Source organism: Clinocottus analis, unplaced genomic scaffold (assembly GCF_023055335.1).
Source record: "Clinocottus analis isolate CAN_PGR_092001 unplaced genomic scaffold, fCliAna1.0.p SCAF_27, whole genome shotgun sequence".
NCBI lineage: Eukaryota > Metazoa > Chordata > Actinopteri > Perciformes > Cottidae > Clinocottus > Clinocottus analis.
Window position 1 is genome coordinate 2005754 of NW_027176009.1, and position 19535 is coordinate 2025288.

The 19535-nt window shown below is 42.6% G+C and overlaps 1 protein-coding gene across 1 annotated transcript in view; it reads left to right on the forward strand.

Moving 5' to 3' along the window:
* The window catches only part of LOC137795085 (zeta-sarcoglycan-like), a 296918-nt gene that overhangs the window by 29532 nt on the left and 247851 nt on the right, over window positions 1-19535 (forward strand). The gene's annotated exons all lie outside the window — the stretch shown is intronic.

Here is a 19535-nt window from a genome sequence, read left to right on the forward strand (position 1 = left end):
GGATAATAGAGGGGAGAGAAGACTGAAGGGATAGATTGTGGACCCACACTGTTAACTAACCAGTACACATTTATTTGTATTTTTTTTAAACTAATGTGAAGTACAATTCAGAGAGACTGAGCCGAGCTCAGACTGTGACGAGGGAGAGATGTGAGGCAAAGAAACTAACTCAGTCAGATCAAAGCACATAGACATAATAAAACAAAATCCTTAAAAAAGGGTGTTCCTTATAACCCTAGAATCATCATGTTGTCTGTGCACCCACCCGGATACTTGCACCCAGGAACTAATTACCAAGAACTAAGCGCTAATTCAGCTTCCTTTTAATGGTGCCAGTTTTCCAAAATGTTATCAAACATATATAATAAAACCAGAAACCATTTTGCGTTGGGACAACTGCAGCCGTGCCCATGGCTGTGAAGTGGAGGGGCCAGTGGCTCCTTCACCACTTCCTCCCTCTCTACTTCTGACCAGCCGTCTTCATGCTTCATCTTCAACTCCACAGCTGCAAAGCTTCACGGCAGCATCTTGCGTGGTTGTGATGCTATCACAGTAACACAATCTGTCCGCAGACCGACACAGTAGGTGTGTACAGCATCACATTGTATCATGATGACACACACACACACACACAGCAAACTAAAACACATACACAGCATGTTTACATCGCCCAAAGCACAACACGGTGGCATTGCCAGACTCTGAAAACCCTGCAGACCACGACTTTCAAAATGGAAGGAGTAGAAGTAAAAGCTCTTATTCTGCAACTTAACTTTAAGGCTGACCGAGTAACGTTTAAGAATGGAAAGAGCAAAAACAAATATTTTTGGAGATTACTGGCTTCTTCTCTCTGAGGTCTTCATATTGAAGTGTATCCATGTATGTCCATGTCATTTATGTGGATATACAGCGTGTGTGTGTGTGTGTGTGTGTGTGTATTCATTTCGTAAATTTGTAATGTGCTGCATGTAATGGGCAGCCGACACCATCCGTCATGTCTGCAGAAAGCCTCAGCACCCTGGGAGGCTGAGGCAGATCATCAGTAATGTATTGTAGATGCCAGAGATTCAGCACCACGGGGAGCATTCACCAGATTTTCTGAACATCACATTGTCTAATTGACTGTGATACCTCGGTATAATTACTCCAACACAAATGAGACCACTGTGAAGACAGTTTGCAGCGTCTCCCGAAAGCGTTTACATTGGCGCAGAGATAATTGACAATTGTGATTTCGCTCAAAAAGGACACCCTTCCTCGTGCTGTTCCTCCCGTGCTGCGTTCGGCAGGATCAATGATCGAGGTTAGAGCTTTCGAAAGCATTGTTTCCAACAGCAATGAAGCCGTACGCCGGTTTCGGAAATCAATGTCACAGCAAAACAGTTCTCCTTCTTTAGCACATTCATTATTGCGATGACAAGCTGGAGGAGCTTGGTTCATTGTTAACCAGCGGGCACTTCTGTCAAATGCATTAGGAGCTCAAGCAGATCTTTGATCATCTTGTAAATAACTCGCCTTTGTTTCAAACCCAGCTAGAGGGGGAAAGAAACTGTTCAACAGACAATATAGGTCTACACACAGTCCTGTGATGTAATTTGATGTGTGTGCATATTTGAGAGATGGAAGACGTAAGGCGCACATGAAGGTGGTCAGCATGGATGCTCTCATACGACACGCGACACATTTAAAGAACCCGATGAAGTCCTTTAACTTACATTACAAAATGTGTTGTTGGTCCATGCTCTCCAGGACAACACTTCAACCTTGAAGTGTATTATGTTCTTCATATTCCATATTTTTACATACAATTTGTTCTCTGCATTTCACATCATCTCTATCATTTGTCTGTGCTTTACAAAACTGCTCCAAAAAAAAAAAAAATGTTGTGGATTAGTTCAGGAACGAACACAACTTGATTAGGTTTGTGTTCAAATCGATGAAGCAAATAGTTGGAGAAGTATAATCCATAAAAATGTCCAACAAAGCAAATTAGGATCATTTAAATATGAATTACATTCGTGCCACGTGTTGGATTATCAACACATATTCCGTTTCCAACGTTTTCAGAAAGGCAGACTGACCATCTCCTATGCACAAATAGATTTAATCATTTTCACAACGTTCGAATGGGGAGAAAAACTTTGCCCAAGTGCATTTGAGGAATATTCACCAGCAGCTGCCTGTGTTCACTCCTCCATATTTGTTTCAGTTATCATAATTGCCATATGTGAAATCCCAACCAAAGGCTAATCAGGCTGCATGGGCGTGAAATAAAATAACTGACTCCTTCCTTTGCTGTAATTCTGCTTATCTCTGCTTGACTGTTCATCGAGCATGATAGCAATCTTGCTTTGTGTGACTAATAAACGTCTGAAACGCCAGTTAATGCATCAGCTCCAAAAAACGATGACGTATGAGAAAGAAAGCTGATTGCTTTTCATTTTGCGTAATTGTTCCCTTTTGTTTTCGAACCACAGAAGCATTTTTTTGTTGATGAAATGCTTTTTTTCCCCCCCTCTGTATATGCAAATGAGGATATTCAGCAAAGCCATCATATTTGTATTGCCGCTGCATAAAAGGACACATTTGTTTTCTTTAATCTGAGATTAATTTCACTTGATTGTTCGCGAAGCTTGATAGCGCATTTACTGAAAGACAAACGAACACAAGCGTTCAGCTGCTGTGAAGTCCTGGATGCTAAATGTTGACACGAGAAAGACGTTTGTTGCTTCATTTCTTGGAATTTATTCTTCCTGATGTCTGATGGGCCCCCCACTGATCCAATAACACTTGTTTGACACATTAATAAGCACATCCATCTCTCCAATGTCACCACGGGGATGCTTTGGAGTCAACAGTAAAGATCGGACTCGCTTTAGTTTTATGTAATTACTTCTTCTTCCTGGTTCACAAAGCCTGATAGCACACAAACGGGTTGATCTTTCTGTAAATGGAAGGTACATAACAATGACTCACGGTGCTTTAATTATTCGATCGCTTCATATATGTGAATCACAACTACCAGTGTGCTCTGCTCTTCAGGAGCAACTAATAGCCAATAGTAGGAAACAAAACGGTAATGATCTGTTTGCAGGTTTGATATAAATAGCAATAAACTTCCTTTCTGCAGCCTCGCTGATCATGTGCTTCCTGCGAGGTTCAACGCATGACTCAGCAGTCACACTCGTCGTGATCGCTTTGTCATTACTGCACATCTGTCAGCAACCCGAGAGCTAATTCCATCTAATGTTTCCCAATAGCTTTTAATTATCAGCGAAGCTCTGTTCCTGCATTCTGGCGTCAGGTAGCACCATTGAACAGCAATAGTGCTTTTATTACTAGAAAGACTGCGGGATCTGATGTTTTTCACAGCTTTCCGCGACACTAAATTCACTCTTTATCGCTGACAAGTAGAGTCAGGTTTGTTTTTTTTTTACCACCGAGTCAAAAAGCAAATGGGAGGATTTCTCAGTACATTAACATGCTCACATGAGACACACAGGTAATTGAAATCTCACTCTCAGTGAGCAAGTCTTTTTGGCTCAGACATAAAGGTAATAAAACAGAAGTCATATCTTTTTTAAGGCTACTTCCAACCTAACCATATGATGGGATTGAGAATGAGAAGATGGGATGAGAGGGACTATCAGGGTTGTGTGTCGACTGAGAATGCACTTAAAGCATTTATAAATTAAGTTAAACATGTCCTTTGGGCGCAGAACCTTACCGATGACGAACTCTGAGTACCATTGAATTTGAATGCATGTCCTTCTGACTTGATTATAACTGCCGTAATCATTGCTTTTAGGTAAAGAGTCGTAATAATGGAAGCTCTTGGAAGTGGAAGCGGCTGCATCGAACTACTGATAAGGTGGTATTCCTTCTGGCAGACGTTTTTGGTTTCATTTGTCTAAAAAGTCGGCATTTTGGGTCGCATCCAGTTTCATCCACTTTAGACTTTACGATTCATGGAGATGGTACTAAAAGTAGAAAACTTTTTTTTAAACTTTTCTTGATCATGATGAACATGACTAGAGTCAAGGACAAAGTCTACCTTGTAAGACTCAGTTAACCCTCCTCTTTGTGAGAAAACTAGAGGTTTATAACTTCATAATTCCACGTCATCAGTTTTCAGCAATGATAAGTTATGTAAAAAAAAAAAAGGAAAAGCAAAAATCATAACTCCATACTTTTCTCTGACTGTAATGTATCTGTATTTTAAGCTGGGGCACGTTTGCCTTTGGATTTTACATCATTTCTTATTCAGTGTGATGTGGCTTCACAGACATTTAGGTCCTAATACGAGTTAAGAGCAAATGGTAGTTTTCACCCCAGCATGGAGGAACCAGAACACTTTGAAGTTATGCTGGAATTCACCCATCATTTCTTTTTTTAGGGATTTCTTTTAATTTTTTTCTCTTACTTGACTACATTTTAGAGTGGAGGGATGCATCTCTCTCTCTCTCTCACACACACACACACACACACACACACACACACACACACACACACACACATACACACACACACACAAACTTGCACTGGAGTCCTAGCGGGTGAGGAGTGATGACAGTCAGAGGATGAATGACCCAGAAGAGTATCACTGAGCTGACACTCTGATAATTACATGCCAATCTCACACACTCTCATTTCCGCCATCCACACACACAAACACAGGCCGGGTTCACAGATGAAGCCCATGCGTGGACTCTCACACACACAGACATACACACACACACACACAGACAGACAGACATACACACACACACTAACAATACAAACAGTATTTCGTGTGTTTTTGTTCGCAGCTAATTTCAACGGCTTGACACATAAACGCACACACACACACACACACACACACACACACACACATACACACACAAACACACAAACGTGGTGTATTTTCCGCAATGCGTCTCTCCAAATTCCTCACTGTGTTCATTTACTAGCAGAGCTCTCATCAAACTTTAACCATGCAGCATAAACATCTTCAAATGGAATAAAACACCACAGCCAGTTACACTGGGACTATAGACATGCACATTACACAACCAGACAGACACACACTGTATACACACTCAACTCACAAACTGCACACAGTGTGTGAGCTCACTGGCTATCTTTGAATGAGGAAACAGCGCAGGACAAGTTGAGAAGGAAATGTTGGCAGAAGTACTCACTGTCATACCCGACATCAGTGCTGTGTGTGTGTGTGTGTGTGTGTGTGTGTGTGCGTGCGTGCGTGCGTGTGTTTATGGAGAAACAAAGTGCAGCAGCAGAGAGAAGATGTCTCGCATCAGCTTGTGTGCATTTGAATTGTTTTATTTTCTGCATTGTTTAATATTGTTCGGTGCCACACTCAAACACTCTTATTGTTTCTGTCACTTCCTCTTATTTACAGTTTTGTTTTCCCGCTATCTCCTCCTCAATCTCCCTGACTCACCCGAGTCTTATCAGGGGAGCAGAGGAGACTGAGCGCCCCACCAGCCTGCTCTGTGATTGGTGATTTCCCGTCCGACGCTCGGCCAATCGCGCGCCGGCGTTCCATTAAGAGGCCGCGCCATTCATCACAGCTGAACTTATTCACCCGGAGGCGCCCCTCAGGACTTTATTGATGCCCGGCTCTTTCGAAGCCCATTGGGCCCCCCTTTGTAACTCAGAGGAGAACATATGATTGGTTGTCCCAGAGGTGAAGGCGCACATCCATTGGCTGTCACGATCGACGCAGGATGTCTCGGAAAATGAATGACTGCCCTCGCCCGTCAAATGGCTCTTGCTCACTTGTTTCAAGGGGCCTGGTTGAAACGTGACACAACAGTCGGGTTCGCAGTCGCTGCATTCAGTTGAAGCGGTTCAAACCGGCATCAAGGCAGACTCGGCATAGGATACGTTTTCAAAAGCCAGCGAAACAGCTCGGGTTTGGAGCTTTTTTGCTTTGTTTTGTTACTCTCGATCAGTTTTTCCGCCAACTAGCAATAAAAACACATAAACCTAACCATGCAGGTTCAATAAAAGCTGTAGCCTTTCAAGAAATAGTGAAAGAAGTGATTGCAAAACAATACTGGCAACCAATAACTAATATAATCCTCCACTTTATCTCCTTGTAGGCCTTTTAGAGGAGCAATCGTCTCATGAACGTGTTACAACTCAAGTTTCAAAACACCTTATTTGATTTTAAGACACCAACATGCAACTGTCCTTCCCACCTCATTTGTTTATTTTGCATTTCTGATAACGTTTCGCCACGTAAAAGAAACGAGGTGACGTTCACATGGACACATAGGACACATATCACATTCACAGTTTTAAAAACCTTGTGACATAAGCAGTTATACCAGCTGTGATAGTGACAGCTCACAGTTGCCCGTCAGACTGCACATGTTGAACACATTAAGATAACTTAAATAGCAGTGGCCGGCAGTGTGTGCTTGCTCACACAGTACATAAACAGACTTTATACCACATTGATTACTAAATCAATTCTTAGCTCACTGAGCTTGTTTATTAAATGAGTGTGAGTGAGTGTGTTATTATTTTAAGCTGACACCAAATTCCTTTTTTACCAACCCCTCTTTTTGAGTGATTAAAATGGCTAATGACTACCAGCTGCTGGCAGCTCCACTTCAGTTTAGCATATTGTCTTTAATGTTATATTAATACAGCTGATTCCCCTTCTTACCATTTGTCATGTTTAACAATGGCCTCGTATTGCAGGTTTATTGGACTGGATTACTGCCACTGCTGGAGACACACACTCTTTCTTTTGCTGTTGGAGGCTCTGCGGTGTGACAGCACGAGCATAGTTTACGGGAGAACGTGCGAGAAGAAATGATGGGGAGCTGATGGGGAGAGCTGAGTGCTCTGATCTGCTGAGCTAATGTACCCAAGGTCAGATGTTAGAAATCAAAAGAACATTGGTGTCTTTATGAAAGCATGCCGAGGAAGGATGTACCTACTTCTTTTATGACAGAGCGACTGTCATATGTCACAGGGGACCTCAAGCGGGACTTTAAGTTCAATATTGCACTGATTCCTCTTCATGTTGGTCGATATGACACAAAGATGACCAAACAGGACCGACCATACTTTGAATGTCTCCCCTGCTTCTTAAATGGAGACCGTTTCATTTACTCAATTCCCAGGCAGAAATGCCGACATTTTGGTTTATCGTTTTGGCAGAGACCCACACTATGAAGTCAGTGTTTGTTGAAAGTCCAGCTGGCTCAATGGTTTGGCTTACCTGCCTGATGTAACTCACTGTAACCACTGACCTCACTGTGCCACCATATGGTGTATAATATTTTACCTGTGCCAGAGCCAAATGTGCGCATATGAACTAAAATGAGTCATATGAAAGTAAACAAGCAGCATCTTGGTCTCCATATCTTTTTTTTTCTTTCTCACAGTTATGGCTGCAGACTGACTGTGTTGGCTTCAAAACACTACTCAGAGTAAAGTCTCGAGAAAAGGTCGGGGGAGTTGCTTTTTACGTGTGAGGAAATCTGCAAAAGCAGACGGAATCAGACCCTATCATTTTGGTATATGAGGTAAAGAGGCTGCCGCGTCCATAGAGAGAAGGTAAGCTGCAGTGTTTTGTCAAGCAGCAAATGTGTTAAAAGCTCAGGGTTAGTGCTGAGCGACTCAGCTGGACCCTGAGGAGAGTTGGAGGGCCGGTACACCCATGCAGATTTGATCTTCTGTGGCCGGCAGCTAGAAAAGAAAAACAATGAAACAAGACACTCATTTAATGCTGTTCATCCTTACATGCACCATCTCCATGAGCAGACCACAGGGTTTTGGATGCCAGTCAGAAGCAATTAGTTGCTTTTGCTCAAGGACACTTCGACACCTGGACAGGAGGAGCTGGGGATGGAAATGCCACCACGAACGCAACTTTGCATCTTGTCCTCCTCGGAAATGCTCTGTTTTACACATGAAAGAGTTCAACTTCAACTAACAAATTCTGGGTGTAAACCAATGAACACGCTCTGCATTTGCATTATTTACCAGCCCATTAGTTTGAAACCTCACATGTCCCGGCACAACAGTGGACGAGAGTGATGGTAAATTTGCCGCTCTCTTAATTAAAGTAATGCTTTTCTTCGTCTTTTAAACCTCCCAAAAATAGACGCTAATCTATTTAAAATCTGGTGTTGTGTGGCGGTTATTTTTGTGCTGCCTTTGCGAGGGAATATAACACTTGGCGCTTATGACTGTTTCCTTTTATACCTCATCCTTCGCTCTTGTATCAGATTTGTAAATGTGCAAATACTTATGTCTGCTGTATGTGTCGCAGCGAGATTGCTAGTGTCTGTGGGCAAACAGACACACACACCCCTAGCTCCCCCCTGTATTAAATGTCACATCCGCCTGTTTAAATGGCACTGACTTCACTTAACACTGAGGCACTGTTGGGTCCAGCGTCTACCGTAATACAATTGTCTCTGTGTGTCTGGAGGAAGAAGCAGGCACAAGCTTAAATGTACTGGGACGCACACTTACGACAGAAGACGCTTTTTCTTCCCTTCTCTCTTTTTCTTGACAAGTAGACACACACACACACACATGCACACACACGCACACACACACGTCGTGGCTCAGCATGTCGCTCTGTGTTACGGCTTAGATCCACTTGGTTTAAAGTGAGTCTTTCTCAGCAGATGCTCAGGTCTCCATCAAAATCAATACTGAGAATTGTTCTACTGAACCCTTTGGGAGGGTTACAATATGGAATGTCTGTGTGTGTGTGTGTGTGTGTGTGTGTGTGTGTGTGTGTGTGTGTGTGTGTGTGTGCGTGTGCGTGCGTGCGTGAGAAGATGTGGTATTGAGTCCAGGAGGCAGGAGGGAAGAGAGTAAGCTTACTGGATGCCATAATGGATTCCTGTTCACACTCCCCCTCCCCTGACTCCCTCCCCCCCCCCCCTCCCTCTCTCTGACTTTTTTCCTGCCTCCCTATACACTCGTCCCGCAATTCTTGAGACGACCTCACCTCCTCAGACTGCAGTCTTAAGACCTTAAGCTGTCTAATCGCCTCCCTCTCCTCCCTCTCATCTCCTCCTCCTCCTCTCCTGGCCATGTCCTCCTCGCTCTACTCCCGGTGCTCTCTCCTTTCCTCCTGGTTTGACCTCTTGCAGATGTCAAAGGCAAAGCACCAGAGATGGTTTTATCCAGCGTTGAGTGAGGTGTATCCTCCTTAGAGGCGGCTTTTGTGTCTGAATAGGCGTTTCAAGCACATCACAAGTGGTTTATATACTAAGAACCCCCGTAGGTGTCCCCAGAACATTGAGCGAAGCAGTCCGTAATGGGCCTCTTTTAAGAAATTAACCCTGTAATTCATCATTCCTGTTGTTCTTTTCTAGGTTTTCTGCACACCGAGTGTCTAGATTGGGATGCTAATCAGATGGCACTGCATTATTCCGGTGGGAAAAGTGTGTTTTTGCAGCAACAGCAAGATAGAAAACAAACACATGGACAGTGTTTAAGTGTGTCCAAAAGTGATTATAATATGGGCTACTAAGCTAAAAAAAATATATAGTAAAAGCATTCACTTTTACTGGTTTACTGGTCCTTCAATGAACAAATACTCTCCGGTTGTGATAAACTAACTGATGCATACATTGTGTTACTGTTGAGTCAGTGTAACGCTGCACCACAACAATATTGACCTAATGGTGGAAATATGTCAAGAATATATTCCTCAATTTAACAAGTTCATCTTTTTCAGTGCGAGCAAATGCAAGCACAAAGCAAAAATGTTAAAATATAAATAATATAACGTGTCTTAAATTAAATTGTGGGTTAAATTTGAGCCAAAATTCCCTTTAATTTTCCCTTTAGTTTTCTTTTCATACAACCTTTGTTCATTTTGCATGTCTGTCAGTGTGATATCGAAGACAAATTAATGGATTTTTAGAACAGTCGGCCGTTTAGCAAAGACAAGTAATTGGATTTGAATGCTGAAATGGTTTCAGGACTTTGAGAATCATCAACCTTTAGCAGTATTTACCAATGTAATGAGACAGCGACTTCTCACTAAATCATTAAGATAGTTTTTTCAGGGGAAATATTGAAACGCAAATAAATGCAAAATCAAAAGGTCTTGAATACAGCAACTTTGAAAACTTAAGTGAGCTGTTTGCTGAGGTTTGTGCTCCTTTCGCAACCAACTAAATAGGGTACACGAGGACGAGCATCTGTGTCAACCATCGGGAATTTGAATCTGGCAACATTGGAGCTCGGACGCTTCCATCGGACATGCCGCAATGGGCAGAGCGGCAGCTTTTTTTTTTTTTTATGGATTTCACAGGGAGCATTTCCTCAGTGGCTGAGTAATGCTCTGACTGCCCTCCGGGTTTGCCTTTCAGAAAGTGTCTGTGTTGGTTTCTATGCGTCAAGACTTACTGGAAGAAAGCTGACGTGCATAGCTTCCCAGAAGTGAGTTCAGATGTCTTAATGTGGCGCCTTAAGTTTATGTGGTGAGGTGTAAATAGTGGATGGCCCTTTGTGGGCAGTAAATGTACAGTTCCTCTCTGCACTAGGTGTTGTAAATGTGTCATCATCGTTCTGTGTCTCCTCTGCTGCTCATTCTCCCGCTTCCCTTTTTTCCGCCTCTTCCTAAAACACACCCAAAGGATGTTATCCACCCATTAAAAGTCCTGAGTACCAATTAGCTTCACTCAACTCAAGTGATGTTTTGATGAACACACTAATGAGAATTCCCCACACGCTGGACCTCAAGCATTCACCTTATGTCCTGGTACTGGGTATCAGTGAGAGGGTGGCGGCGTCGCTAATGTTGTCACCCCGACTTTACGCTGACTTCCCCTCAAACGCCACCACATTGACCAAACACACGCTTCCTCCCGAGGTCTGTTTCAAGGCCATTGCGCCTGCAATCCTGACCCGTACTGCCCTGGCGACCCAGCTCCAGATGTCTGTCTCTGTTGGACTCCGTGGTAACCAGCCGTCGTAGCTGGCAACAGACATGGCCAGTGCTAATCACCGACAACATGGAAGCTGCGGGGTGGCGAGACTGTCAGCAGGGTGGGCTGAAAGGTCTGTGAACTATTAGAGTCTTCATCTGCAGGCGCAACATGTTGGCTTACATGGAACGAGCCATGCTCGAGGGCTGGTGTCATTTAGAAATGAGGCCAAATCTGTTCAAGCCAGTCGGGGTATGAATCCATCGGTTCACATATCGGTGCTAATAAAAGACCACAATGATCGTGGCTTGTGTGTTTTAAACGCACTGTGACGTGTGCAGTACATCAATGAAACTAAAAGGAACCAATACAAATCCTCACATATAGAAGTGAGTTATTTGCGATTCTCTTTTTCAGTCTCAAAGACAGTCGCAGAAACATTCAGCTCGTGGGCTTTTTCAAAGGCTTGCAGCTTTGTAACAGCTCTGCGAATGAAACGTCTTTGTGTTTGCAATCTTCCATCATCTGAACTTGTGTGACATGTTAGTATTTTGCCACTTAAGTTACATGATTCATTGATTGGCATGATCTTGCAATCGCTGGCATTACTGTCTCGCGCCGTGGGAAACGCCAACATCCTTTCAATCACTGTCTACGCAGTCCGTGATTGTAAATAGCGTGACCAGATCTGCACTACTAGATTATTGTCGGATTTATTTCTCACGGCTGCATATTTATTCAAACTAATATTTCTTAATCGTTTTGTATTGCCCCATTCATATCCAGCAGTCATTTTTACATGCGTAAATGCTATTTTTCAAAAAGAGAATTATACATCCTCTGCTCGGATTCAGAAATGCCAGAAATGAAGATGGAAAATGAAGCGGGGAGGACTGCACCGCTGTTGTCAAATGACTTTAACGCGATGAATCACTTTTCACGGATATCCGATTCACGTCCTTTCTTAAAATTGTATGTCATGTCTTACAACTCTGACTGTTAAACTGTTCCACGCGTGCCCTTGAAAAGAGCAGGCCATTAAAAGTGGAATAAAAGTCCTCAGATGCTGCCCAAATTTACTGCTGTGCGCCGTGGGAGCAGTATAAAAAGTTTGCGCCTGTAAAGCGTCAACACCTGCACACGGATAGGAGAACATACGAGAACTTTATTGTTACCTAATCCGCTAATGGGGATGACGAAGGTGGATTTATTCAGCACTGACATCATTCAGCATTAAGAGAGTGTAATGATTATTTATAACTCCCAGCAGGTAATTTATTAAGCACACAGTATTCTGTTTCATCTTGCACTCCTTCAGCAAGGGGGTGAAAGGTCACGATGAACCACAGAGCAGCGCCCGGGAACTGGAACGAGCTCAGTGTTTTGCTGGAGGAGAGTTTATCAGCGTGGATGCTTGCCAGCACATGAGCTTGAATCTGGATCCTTTTGAACCTGCACAGTGCACACACACCCACAGAGATTTTCCACCAAAATGTTTCTCAGTGAAGTCGGTGCGAAGATAACATTATCTCTACCCAAAAAAAAAACAACATTATGAAACCAATCCAGATGAAGTTTATTGAGGTTCAGTGACAAGCACTAGCATTCAGTTGTCTGACACACAAGGAGCACAGGTTGCACACTGAGATGAACACCGATAGCTGTTAAAGCATCAGCAAGGAGCAGACACACACACACACAGACACACATGTACACGCTATAAGGCAGCTGGAGGCCTTTCTGCGGTTTTGACATGGGCTCTTGTGATGTGTAACAGTATGCCAGCTAGCTGGGTGGGAGGATAGAGATGTGTGCTTATACGCCGCAGTAAGGCGGCAGTAATCCATGACTCACACAGCGCGCGAACGCCCGTGTGTCGTGAGATAAACAATAAAGTGGCAGCTCGTGTTGGTGATATCTCGTCTAACTGGTGTGTGCGCCTAAATGCTCATTGGACGGTAACAAAGTGGGGAGCGACAACTGTCGGCTAAGTAAGCTCTGCTAGTCTGCTTTTCTACTTGTTTACAGCGCAGTCATTTCTCCAAACACCGGACTTTCATCTTTATTAAGGTCACACGTCATCTGACTTGGCAGAACAATCCTTTTTTTTTTTTCTTCGTGTATCCATCATTGGCACAAGTGCATCCACAGAGTGTTTGAAAAGATCCACTTATCTCACTGTTGATAATTGGAGCTGGGTATCTTCCTATCCTATCGCTCATCTTCTCTCACTGATCTGTCGCCGTCAACATTCATGAAGATCCTTTTGTTGCTCTTGGTTTTACATGTGCGTCAGTGCAAGAAAATCATGCAAGATTGTGTACAATAAGTACACTACAATATGTCGGCTGTTGTAGTATCATTACACATGAAGGGTCTTTGCGTATTGTGGTTTTAAAAAAAATGACCCTGAACAAATTATCTTCATGTCAATCTCCATTTAAAGAGGCGGAAGAGATAATGAAGTCAGAGAAGAGGATGGAATGAGGAAAAGAAGGTTCATGGGAAGCATAATGGTTTACTGCTGCTTTATTATCAGTTGATTTGTTTACTCAGTAAAATCTAAAGACGAAGAAGGAAAGGCAGTAAAACAGATGCAGAGAGACACAGAGGGACGATTAATTAAATGCGGGAGTGTGTGATGAAGTGAAGTGAAACAGTTCTCACATAATAAAAGATGGAATAAGAAAGAAACGTGAGGAGTAAAAGAATGGATGGATGAAAGGATGGAAAATGCAGAATGTGAACATTTCAAAATAACAACAAAAACGTATGGATTTTTTTTTATCTATGGGCTTTTGTTTTTTTGTGAGATAATAGACAACACTGTCTCCATGAAAATGGCATTATGTTAAATAAAATAAATTAACATTGACTTTAGGGTTTGGAATTGTTGTCCTCCTGGGTGAAAGTCCTGTGTGTGTTTGACTCATTCACCACAAGCTCCTCTCTATGATCACTTCAGACTGTCATTAGAAACATATTTGTGATACGTCAAAAACAAACATAGTCTGAGAGACAATATTTTCCCTCAAGACGTAATTCAGTGCGTATACTTAAGGGTATCTACATGGAATAAGTCACTCATAACTACATTTTCATGACTGTATAGTCACCTAAAAATAAGAATTGTTGGGGTTTAGTGAACGTGTACTCTTCATAGAGTCTTTCTACAGTAGCCCAGAAAGGACATACCCTACACAGGCTCTACAGCGGGCCGTTTTCCTGTTGTTACGTTACCCGAAGGCCACTAAAGTTCTGCGACACCCATTTAAAGGGAGGGGTGAGCGGAGGGCTATTTAGTTGTATGCAATTTGCAACCAAAACACTAGGTGCCACTAAATCCTAGACACTAGTGCCTCAAATACAAGCTTTTATAAAAAAATAAAAAGAACTTTCTCAACACCTGCATGTTGAAGAACAAATGTGAATGAATCAAAGGTCAAACCCTGTTGAAGGATGAGCGATGGCGTTAAGACTCAGAGGACCGTCAGGAAATAAAAAAGTAATACAGGAAAAAAAGATTATGAAACCAGAAAGAAATTGCTGCGATTAGAGGCATGCAGAAGCTTCTGGGTGTGAGCGGAATAGTAATATTCCCAGAGACAAAAGGGGTGGTTTGACACGAGCCCTTAGTAACAAGAGACAGAAACAAGAGACAGAAAAAGAGAAAAGGAAAATGTAGGAGAGGGAATCCATTAATGGAGACGTTATCTAACGACTCTGAATTCTCTTCCTGCATGTTATGAGCCGTATTTTCCTTTAACGAGGTATTGAATTTACTGCAGTGGATATTACCTGACTAACTGCACTTCCTTTAGCTGTTAACCATGTTACATTATCACTTCGGAGTGTTAATCATACATTGTAACTGCATTTACGGTAGTTTTTAGACTCAAATTCTGGCTGAAGTGAGCTCGAAATTGCGCATGTTACAGAAAATGAATGAATTTTAGCCAACGTAGCACAACGCATACGCAACACGGGCAGTGAAGCGGACGCCATTCATTTAAAAGGAAACGCTCCCCATGGGGAAAGAGACAGAGATGTATGACAGAGATAGAGAGACTCATGCATAACCTCTCACTAGTCCCTCTTAGCCAATCGTTCTTTTTCTCTTTTTTTTTTTCATTGTCAATAAATTCTATTAAAATCCAGCTCAGGGTGATCCGCTGATTCCACTTCTATCACGGCTCCTCTTCGTTTCCCACCACAGGCTCAAGTGGTAATTCATTGTAAAAGTTAGATTGGTTGCTCTCAAATAGTTATTTAATTGAACTCGTTACATTTCCATTTAATGAACTCGTAATCAGCTATTTCCCTCCCTGCCGATGTCATTTTGGCCGTCCATCAGCACAGCCTCGCTTGTATGACTTCAGACAACTTTTTTTCAAGCTTTTGATTTGGCTTCCAGGGGAATTATGATGGAATTAAATGTGCTCGAGGCTCTAAATAGCTGGGACCCCGCCGCATCATATACGGTACACATATAGCAGAGGAAGCCTTTGGTAGAACTGACTGGTGCATTGAGTAATGACACTCACACAGTAATATTTACTGGAGGAGGGTCGTTTTTATCATTGACATGCTGAGTAGCAACCCCAAAATGTCTCATTTCATCAATGTCATGTATTATTCCATAGCTTTTCTCAAACGCTGTATACATACGGAGTGACTTTAGGAGGCACATAAAGATATTCCATCTCCACAGTCATGCTTTCCAGGGCACGGTGAGGCCTTCCTCACCTCATCCGTACACGCAGAAGACAAAAGTCATCTCTTTCTTATCCTTTCAGCTGCTGATTTCCATAGTCTCTACAGTTCAGTGGACAAGAGGAAAGGCATTTATATAGGAGGTGTTTTCCCATTTCCTCATGCAGATGAGGAATTTGACACACCTAAAGATTTCTGACGGTGTGTTTGTGTGTGTGTGCGTGTGTGTGTGTGTGTGTGTGTGTGTGTGTGTGTGTGTGTGTGTGTCTGACAGAGTTCCATCTGTGTGTGGACACACATCATTCACCACGCCACCAACTGAAGCAGAACATGGAGGAAATTTTAATCAAGGCTCTCAGCAAGCCTGGTGGGCTGGTGGATGTGTGTGTGTGTGTGTGTGTCTGTGTGTCTGTGTGTGTGTGCACGTGGACGCAGGTGTATTCAAAATTGTGTCTGGGGTATTAAGATGGAACATGGAGACCCCCACCAATGATAAAGAGGCAAACAGTCCTGTGTGACCCCAGAGCGACTTCTTGTTAGAATAAAAACAGACTCCGGTTCCCTAATAGTTACGAGATATATGCATGCGTGGGGACTTCTGCCAGGACCACCACAATGGACCATATCCAATTTTTCGATTTACAAGCTCTCCCTGACCTTCCATCTTTACTTGTGATAAAAAACCTCTCATGGTTAAGTGAAAAAAGCCCCCGGTTATTCTCAGAGCGTGCTTTTAATTCTCTTTTTGCTTCTCAAAAAGCTTTCAGTTATAGTAAGGCCACACTGGCTCGGACTCTTACATTATTGCTTCTTACATCGTGACCTGTCTTTCTGAGGATTTAAAAGTTTTTTGACTAAAGCAAACCAAAATGAGGCTACATTTATTAGGAAATGGCTTCCTTTTTGTCAAACCGTAAAAAGAGAAATTCATTTTCTTTTTCTTTTTTTCTCGCAGAACACTTTTTTGATCAGAACACAAAAAGCAGAAGCAGGATTTGGGACTGTTGCTGTAGTAACTCCTGCTGTACTTAAGAAAACATGCATGAAGAGAAGATACAAAGGCCCGAGCATGGTTCTGTATCCCGGCTTGTCAAAATATGTACTGGCCTTTGCACTCCTTACTATTGGTTGCTTATGAAACTGGGGCTGTACACCCTTTTAGCCTTGTAATGGAGCATCTCAAGGTTATATGTCTCCTTCCATTCAGTTCAGATGAAGCAGCTCACCTTGACCTTTGTGCTCCGGTACATCTTTTATCTGACTCTCAACTGATGTGGGCCAACTTCCCGAAGAAGAGGTTTTGTCCGTCGCCATTAAAGAAGGCGTCAAGGTCAATACTACTGGGAAGATTTTTCTTTTCTTTTTTCTTCCATTTATCAGATTTATTTGACTCTCTAGATGGAGCGCAGAGCACAGTGCTTTTACTCAAGTGCTTCGTGTAGAGCCCATCAAGTTTTAAGTCAAAGTTTACACCATACCAACAAGTGTGTCTCCACCAGCAAGTGTACCCGAAGACGAGTCAGCCGGTCAACCACTGGCCTTTGCATTGTTATAAAATACATACCAACATACTACCAACATTCAAAGTTCCTTGTTAAAACGTAAAAAATAGTAACAATTTGAGGAAAGAATGTTCCACTTTGAATCAAAAGGCCAAAAAAAGAAGCAAAACCAACGACATGGTGCATTAAATGGAATCAAATGCCAGTTGACACAAATGACTGTTTTTTTATTCATTCTTTAGCATACACGAGTACAACCCTCCAAACATGCTCACACGTACACAAAATACAATTATTTTTTCATTGGCATTGCCAAGAGGAATAATTTGCAAGCTGTGCTATTTTCATTTTCTTTTCCACATCACTTTTGTGCAATTAGCATTTTGAGATGGCCCCGTTCCACGCTCCGGTTCATCCCAGTTGACTGTGCAGGAGACAAGTTGCTTTTCCCTTGGACCCCATGTTGGATGAAGTTCTCCTGTCGCCTCAAACTAAGCTCGCACAAGTTAAATTTTCTAACCCACCCGTATGTTTTGATTCAATTATTTTTGAATGGAAGCAAGTACAATTAATAAATTCCACGTTCAATCTCCCATAATGGAAAAGACCCATTTTGGAGTTAGGAGGTTTTTACACCTCCTTCACTCCCTCCTTATTAACTCATGCTCGGTCGACGCTAACCTCCTACCCCCTGCCGTCTGTATTAATTATGCTCCTGTGTGGATCAGGGAGGATTTATTAGATAGAGGACGGCTTAGGGTTGCTGGCATTTTGCTTATTAATGATGATCATGATAATCCCGACTGGGACTTAGCGTCTGAGGACATGATGCCTGTTTTCACAGTGTTAAGGGTAAACTGATGTCTGTTTGTCAGCTTTAATGTTTTGTGTCTTCACTTTATTTATTTGTTTACGTGTGTTTCATTACTAAGACACAGTAGGCTGCTCTTACTCCTCTTATTATTGCGATCCTTCTTTCTTTCCCGCCTCCCCCGTTCTTCTGCCATGATTTAATGTATCTCTGCCTATCTCATATTGAGCTCCTGTTTTGCTCATTTCTGCATCCCCTCCATCCTTAAGGTGTAGGTTCAGGCATTGAATTGTACTTCCTTCCATAACTTGTTCCATCCTTCCCCTCCTCTCTGCAGACCCTCTTTTCTCCTCCTTATCTCAGACAGGTGACGCTTTACAGCTCATTACTTCATTCCTTCCCTCACCGTTTCCTGCCTCCCCTCCATTGAGACATGTTTTATCATTTATTCCAGCCCCATTTTGTCAGACATGTAGATACGGAATAGTCAACAGCTTTAGGCCTTCTCTTTTCATCCTCGTTCACTCTCTCCTCGCCAGTGCTTTGTCTGCTCCATTCACAATGTCACTCTTTCTCTCCTTCCCTCCCACCTTCCCTCCCCGTACCTGTGCCCTCGCTCTTCCTCTCTCACATCTGCTCCCATCGTCCCATCTCGTCTTCACGTCATCGATTTCTTCATTCTCTCAATGTCAGACCTTCTGTCGCCCTCTCCCCTTTGTCTCCATTTCTTCTTCTTCTTCTTCTTCTTCTTCTTCTTCTTCTTCTTCTTCTTCTTCTTTCCCTCTCCTTCCTTCTCATCCTCTTCGTTCCCCCTCTTCTTTCTTTCTCTCCTCCTCTCTTCTTCCTCCTTACCAGAAGTCCTTGCCACAGGGCCAAGCCTGCCTATTTACATTGGAATAAATCTACCTCATCACACGGCCCCTTAGTTGTTTCTTTTTTTTTTTAGCCACTGCAATCCTTTTAGCCACCAGCCTGAAGAATTAATAAAATCCAGCTATAAACTCTGCCTCCCTCCTTTCTCCACCCTCTCCTCTTCTCCCCTTTGTCTCTCTCAATGTCAAATGATGGATGGCTGGTAGAAGTGTGTGCCAGCTGTGATGTAATGACACTACAGCTATGTCCTTATTTCAAACAAGGCGGCCCCGGCCAAGACACAAATAACAATGGAAGCAAAAAAAGAGGCAAGATCGCAAAATTATACAGAGATTGTAATAAGTAATCAAAAATGGAAGTTAACCGGACGCAGCGATGCGGTCTCCTACTGGGACTCAATGAAAAAGAAACGTAATGATGGGAAGTTAGTTTAAAGGGGAGCTAAACATATTGCTGAAAGAGGCCGGCTTCACTGCTGACTTTTAGTGGTACGATGTTGTGTTGTAAAACCGTTGGAAAAGTCTATTGTTCTTTCACTGAACGGTGCCCTCAACTTCAAAGCTACATTGTAAATGTGATTGTGAACAACATTAATTTAAGGGGCACTGCTAAAAAAATAAAAAAAAGTCCCTGTGGAAAATGAGATCTCTACAAAGTTATGCAAAGGAAGAGAAATACAAAATAAAGGTTTGCATTAGTATCCTCCGTCCCTCC